Source organism: Bolinopsis microptera, chromosome 3, assembly GCF_026151205.1.
Source record: "Bolinopsis microptera isolate Bmic1 chromosome 3, MBARI_Bmic_1.0, whole genome shotgun sequence".
Taxonomy (NCBI): domain Eukaryota; kingdom Metazoa; phylum Ctenophora; class Tentaculata; order Lobata; family Bolinopsidae; genus Bolinopsis; species Bolinopsis microptera.
Window position 1 is genome coordinate 18318866 of NC_087074.1, and position 7842 is coordinate 18326707.

Sequence of the window (7842 nt, forward strand, 5' to 3'; positions counted from 1 at the left end):
CAATATGAAGTTTTCACTCTCTTTTGCAGGTACCACCCGAAGACTCCCTTGATTTGATTTGATTTGAAACTTTTACAAATAGTACATTATACAATACAGCAAACAGAATTAAAAATATACGACATTATTATCATGAGGCAATTGTAGGGTAAAAGTTGTAGTCCATATTGTATAAATACTAAAAGCATGGTTAAGTGGTACAAGTTCTGGGGGTATACGTATTACAAGTAATAGTTCTACTCCCAGACTCACTAACACCACCTCCATCTAAACACACAAAATGTATCTAAAACACGCAAATTTAGAATTATCAAAATAAATACATAATGTAATGTATCCATGACCTGACCCATAATGCGCCAAAAATTGCGCGCGTATCATCACACAGCGCTTAGAAGCAAGATTACAGTCGGATATAAAGTTCGCGTAATCCAGTTAAGTATATTAACTGAGGACTGCACCAGGGTCAAATCATGGTGACAGAACGTAAATGTTATTTAATATTATTTAATAGATTTATTTTTATATTATAGTTGTTATATTCAGTATCGTGACCGATCTATCAGTGGCGGGGGCCCACATATAAATATCATTTGCACTCATTAACTTAGTCAGGGTCTGTCAATTTGTCCCAAAAGTGTTTTGCCAGGTTTGCCTTAAAAGTTCCGGCATCACTTATCTCTTTAAGGTCAGTTGGTAGGTCATTCCAGACACTGTGTGTTCTGAAGAAGAAGCTTCTCTTAAAGGAGTGAGCTTTTGCTTCCACAGTACACTTCAGGGAAAGGTGGTCGTGTCTGTTCTGTCGCCTCTGGTTGATATCAGGCATTTGAGATGTATCAACTTCATTATATCTCGAGGGTTGCCTTATGTTTGAACGCAACCTACCCTGTTCACTGGTTGTTATCGGGGTTAAATAAGGTGGGAGCTTCAGAACAGATTGACCATTGTATATCTGATGGAATAATAGTAAGTCTGTGTATTCAAACTTCAGCTCCATTGGCAACATGTCTAGCTCTCTTAATCGAGCCAAGTATTCTAAGTCATTATAGTGATGATCCTGTTCGCCAAGGATCCACTTAACTGCTCTGCGCTGAATGTTTTCAACTTTGTTATTCAAGACAACACTTGTTGGTCTCCAGACAACACTGCAATTTTCGAAAAGGCTCCTAACCAGCGCTAGATAGAATGCCCGTTTTTGTTTACGGTCTTTAATAAACCGTAGAGTTCTTTTCATTAGATCTAGACGAGAACTAGCTTTCGTACAAAGGTTGACTATGTTCTCCTCCCACTTAAGGTCTGTTCTAACAAAGACCCCAAGGTCTTTTTCACTCTGGACGAAGTCTAGTGCCGTTCCATCTAGGGTGTAGACAAAGAGCTGAAAGGGGAAAAAACTCAAAATTCCTTTTTCGCTCAATTTGCTTGATATAGAGAGTACCTTACATTTATTGGGGTGAAACTTCATTTTGTTTCTTACTGCCCAGCAATGCAGGGCATCTATATCTGCTTGTAGGATCTCATGGTCCCTCCAGCCCACAATTTTACGCCATATTTTGGTGTCATCAGCGTACAGGGCAATTTTTGTACCTTCACTTACGCATTCTGACATGTCATTAATAAAGAGTACAAAAAACAGAGGTCCTAAAATGGAGCCTTGGGGAACTCCTGATTGGACATTCTTTTGTTCTGATTGGGATCCCCCAATAATAACACACTGTTTGCGGTCTTTGAGATAGTTCATAATAAACTTCAACAGTGTACCATCAATTTCAAATTCCGATTTTAATTTCTTTAGGATGACATCATGGTTAACTGAGTCAAAGGCCTTGGCAAAGTCAAAGTATACCACATCAGTTCTGATATTATCGTTAATAGACAGTGAAAGACAGTCTATATACCCGACCATTTGTGTAGTACAAGACCTCTGAGGAAGAAAACCATGCTGGTTGTCATGTATTTTATGCTGGCATTTTGCCAACAGTTCATCTCTCACTATTTTTTCAAAAATTTTCATTGTAAGGCTTGTGAGAGAGATTGGCCGATAATTTTCAACTAAAGTTTTGGGGCCTTTCTTATGCACAGGTACTACGTTAGCAAATTTCCATTCAGATGGTATCTGACCTATATTATAGGTAAGAGATTTTAAAAAGGCTCGAGAGTGGGTATGCAATACTATCTCTACAGTTCTTTAAAATTTTGCCATGGATACCATCTGGACCAGCAGCTTTATTAACATTGACATCTTTTAGAATTTTTCGGATTCTGCTGGTACTGAACTCAATGTCGTTTACTGAGTCATTACTATAATCAATATCAACATCATAATTACTCGCTTCGGAAAACTGTGCAGCAAAATATTCATTGAACATTTCAGCTTGGTCTAAGTGATTGTTTCTAAATCTGCCGTTATAGTTTACTGTTCCTGGTATGCGAGTAGATTTTGATGTCGATTTGACATGTTTCCAGAATTTCTTTGATATAAGAGCTGGATCATCATCATCATTCAGATTTGATATCATTTTTTGGTCGACCAAATTTTGAAAATCTTTTCTACATTGTGAGAACTTTTCATAGTCCTCAGCTAGGCATGATCTTTTAGATTTGACTCGTAGTTTTTCTTTTTTGAGACACAGCTGATAAGTGTCAGAGTCAAACCAGGGTGGCTGATCCTTATCTGATATCGTAATAGTTGGGATTCGGTTCTGTATGTGATGGAACAGGATTTTCTTAAAACGGAACCATCCTGTTTCTGCATCACAGTTAAGGTGATCATCCCATCTAACTGATTTCAGATCATTGTTCAGGCCGATCCAGTCTGCTTTTTTGTAATTTAAGATTTTTCGTTTGGTGACCTTCTTTCTAAACTTCATTTTAGCACTAAAAGTTATTCCAAAGTGATCTGAGGAGCATATCTCATTTTTCCCCAGGACCGCCAAATTTTCAACAACACTTATCATATTACAGAAGAGAAGATCGAGGACCTTCCCTTTATCATGAGTGGGTTGGTTTATCATTTGTGTTAAGCCTAGGTCATTAAACAGATCTATAAAACGGCCACCAAGAAGTGTGGGGGACACACCGTCTGACCAGTTAACTTCAGGTAGATTGAAGTCCCCAACTACAAAGTGGGCCTTAAACTTTCTCCGTCCTACCACATTTCTGAGGTGTTTCTCAATTTCATTAAAATTATTTTCACCAAGGGTGCCAACTCTATAGCAGGCAGTTATGCAGTAGCATGTGTTGTTTGATTTTAGGCTGACTGAGATCATTTCAGCCCTAGAGCTGACATCAATCTTGTCATTTTCAATACTGATGCCAGTCTTGACTGCAATAAGGACTCCACCCCCCTTCCCTCGAAACTTATTTGGGTTATCAGGATCCGGGGGTGGGATCTTTTGGATCTATCCTTCCGATATATCTTGTAGATGCTATCAGGGAGGATCTCATTTTCCAGGTGCTCTTTTGAAAGCCAAGTCTCAGTCAGAACAATAACATCAGGCTTGTCTTCATAGATCTTAGATTGGAGCTCTAGTAGTTTACCAGCATCAAGCGGCATGTTTTTAGATGCTAGGCCACTAAAGGGGACAAGCCCTCTCAAATTTTGGTACATTACCTTTAGATGACTGAGGTTATTGTTATCAACTGGACCTGGGTTAAGTATGCTTGTATTGCAGATAACAAGCAAAACTAAGTTCAGAATGGTCGTCCAGATGGTGAACATGTTACTTAGGAACTGATGTCCACTACACTTAGCGGAGGAGTAACGTCTGGGACAACCATACTTCACTATCCATAGGGCTATTCCATTTTGTTTCTTTGAATAGATGATCATTAGGACTACAAGATTTGCACTGTTCATAAGGCAGTCCCAGTCATTGGTCAGGTGTAGTCCGATCTTGTACGAGCGATGCATACGAAATGTTTGGTCTGAGTATTCACTTGCTGTTTCAATGGCCCCCGCCAATAACAGACAGATCATATACACATATACAACAATCACTACTCCATAAATCATCTTTAAAATAGCACTTTTCTCTATAGTGGTAATTGAATCTATATTTAATTTAGCATTGCATTTGACTTTGGGAGAGTATAGACCAATCACTGTTCTGTGTTGTAAAAACGTGACTCCCATAAATTAGTTTAAAACTCAAAGTTAGGTGGAGACTGGAAAATATGTACTGATTATACTCTGTTAAAGAAGCAAGAAGTTAATGAATTAAAATATTGTCAATTAATAAATATGGGAACAAATTATGAGAGCATTGTTAAGCTATAATGTTCGTTAAAAATGAAAGAGTTCTCTGAATTCTATAAGTTGAACATGTTACAAGGTGACTACCTAGGTTGGTTAGCAACGCCAATAAGAACTTTGGCTAACACACTGGTTCCAACAGGATTAAGATGGATACCATCCCTGTTAAACATATTAAAATCTAAAAGCCACATAGTAGGTGTCTTCTTTAGGAAAAAAGAGAAAAAGTCAACAAATCTTATACTTTCTTTCTTACACATCTCACTTAATAGATCATTAAACTTATGCATATTTCTAATATGTGTAAGATAACTTGCCTTCCTAGGGACAAGTGAAAAGAAATTAATCTTAGCTGCAGGAAATACCTGTTTTGTTAGGATTATAAGGTCATTAATGTCTTCAAATATGCGTTTTATGTCAGAGTCTACAATCAAATTTTCAACATCATTTCCCCCGACTTGAAGGAACACAGTGGAAACATTAGATGTATTAAATTGCTTGGTACACTTTTCAACTTCGTTATAAATGTCACAAGCGTGTGCTCCAGACCGGGAGATAACTTTAAAAATTTTTCCACGCCTGGAAAGTGTTTCAGTTTTCAAGCTCTTGAGGAGGGAGCTGCCAAACACAAAGGTATCAGGGTATGTGGCATCTTTGGAGGTGCTGGTTGCAGGGGAGGTATTCGGTTCTGCAGAAGGTTGTGGGGGAGGAGGGGAGGAGGATGGGGGAGGAGAATGGATAGCAGGAGGGGCTTCTTTAGGTGGGAGCAGACGTCGGAAGGTGACACTGTAACGGACTCCCCTTTCTTTCTGTACATCTTTGTCTCCAGCAAGTATTTCATGGTAAAAAGATTGCTGGAAACCAGGCAACATCGTGAATATGCTCCCGGGAGTAAGAGTAAGGTACTTGACGGATTTCTTTTTGTCAAGGGAAATGTTCATTTTCCGAGTTGCACCAATCGAGAGTGTTGATATTGGTGCACCTGGATCGAGGCCTGATTCATCATCCTTGTGGGGAGGAAGGCAACACACATATGAGCTGTACTTGTTAACTAACATAGAGTTATACTCTGTTCCTAGTGTTAAGTTAACAGTCTTCAGCAGTTTATCCATGATGGTGTTGGGTTGGATAGAGACTGGTGAGAGGGCAGCAGATCTTCGATTGTATGCGTATCGTTGGCTGCCGTACAGGAAGGTATCTGGGCTTAAGTTTGTTCCAGACCTGCTGTAATTGATCTTCTTGACGTGTTCAAGGACTTCCTCAACCAGAGGCTCACTAAGGGGGTCATGTCGAAGATTATAGTGAAGGAGCAGCGGAGATGGAGAAGGTGGGGAAGAGGATGATGGACTCGATGATTCCTGTATTTTGGGTACTGGAGAGGGTGCAGAATCAAGTAGCGTGTTGGTATATTGGAGAAGGTTCTCCAATGTATTCTGCACCTTTCTAAGTTCTTCGTTAGCGAGATTTCCCAGTTGGGGAACTATAAGGTCTTTCAGTTTATCAAGTTCCATTGTAGAAGGAGGACATCTCCAGGGGTCGACAGTCAGCACAAGCACAGCAGCCCAAGGGGTCAGACGGTACACACAGCGGCATGATGTGCCTATCTGAAACGAGAATAAACGGCAGAAAAGGAATGGTAATGAGATATTGAAAAGTTTAGTTTTAAATAAATCATTGCAATTAAGAAGACTCACGATGTAATTGAGTCATTTGGAAAACAATTTCAATAATAACAACATCCGAAAGACTACCATTAGGGCTCAATACAGACAGACACACTCTTACCTAGTCCCAAAGGTTTGGGCCGACACTTCGCAAGAAGTGCCGGATGCATTCCATCCAACTCCCAGACCCACTGAGCAGGTACATCATGTCTCGCCCCAGAGATGAGAGGTTATCAGTACATACTCCCCATACGGGGTGTTACTTAGCACATTCCCTAAACTCAATAAATGTAATAGATTTGTAGTGTTGTAATTAGTTTAATTTAGCTGTTGTTACATGTAGTTTACATTTAGTTTATGACTATTAACAGGCAACAAATCAAATGATACCGTTTGTGTACCATTAAATCGATTTTAAATCTTAATTCCGGGTGCAAGGCCTGTAAGCTAGAGTAAACTTTACTATCTACTGTTACAACAACTGAGACATGACATGTTTACCATGCCATTTTTATTACCAGAGGATCTCAGTTATAGTTTTATAATAGATGGTGCCGTCCAGTACACAGGAGAGCGCACGCCCATAGCAGCAGTGAGCAGCAGTTAGCAGCAGTGAGCAGCAGCAGTTAGCAGCAGTGAGCAGCAGTGAGCAGCAGTGAGCAGCAGTGAGCAGCAGTGAGCAGCAGTGAGCAGCAGTTTTCAGCGGTTGCGCGCGGCGTGCGTTGCGCAGTAAAGACACGCATAAAACTGCTGTTCACTGCTGCTCACTGCTCACTGCTGCTAACTTTTAATGTCTGCCTCAATGTGGCTGCTGAGAGAACAGAAAGCAACAAAGTGGTGTCCCACGGAGCGGTTCTTCAAAGATCTATCAGTCCGCTTGTTGATGATATCACTGTGTTAGATACAGACTATGCAGATGACATGGCTGTACTGGATAACAGCGAGGAAGGTCTTCAAGAAACAACTGACCTTTTGTGTATGTATGGTGCCCAGGGAGGTCTCAGAATCAATGGTAAAAAGACTGAGGCTATGGTCATTGGTAAAGCAACCTCTCAACGGCCATACACGAAAGAAGCCACAGTGAACATCACTGTTGAAGACACGCCAGTGCAGCAAGTTAGTGACTTTACGTACTTAGGTACAATTATTTCCAGCGACGGTACTATCGACCGTGAGCTGTCAGTGAGGATTCAGAAAGCTTCCGGAGCCTTCAATCAACTGAGTAATATATGGAAAAACCGCAACATCCAGTCTTATACAAAGATCAGGATTTATAAGGCAGCGGTTTTGACAATATTGTTATATGGTAGTGAGGTTTAGAACACAACCAAAAAGCAGCTACATCGCTGTTCCATCAGCGTTGCTTGAGGAGAATATACTTAGGATAAGATGGCTCGATCGGGTTAGAAACACTGAAGTGCTGGAGCGTGCAAAGATAAATCCAGTAGAGATGTACATAGGAGCAAACCGCCTGCGTTGGTTTGGCCATGTCACCAGAATGCCAGACACTAGGCTTCCTGAGTACCTGCTTAACTGGACCCCTGCGCATGGGAGGAGATCTAGGGGTCGTCCAAGAAAGAACTGGATGAAATGTTTGCTGGAAGATACTACAGCGTTTACAGGAAACACTGACATAGTCCTAGAAGGAGCGAGTGAGATGGCTAGTGACCGCAAACTCTGGAGGGAGATGATACGTCACAAACGGGAGTTAATTGCATGATAATCGAATGATTGAGGAGACCTAATCAAGTACAAGTAAGTAGTATATATTTGATAACGGGAAAACACTTGAAGTTCGAAAACATGCTCAATATGCCTAAACGTGTGATAGTAAAGAAAAAATGGTTATAAAGCAATGAAAGGCATTAGTTTGGGTGCTAAGAAAAAATGATTATAGTAAGGATTTGATACATGTTTCGTATCCAA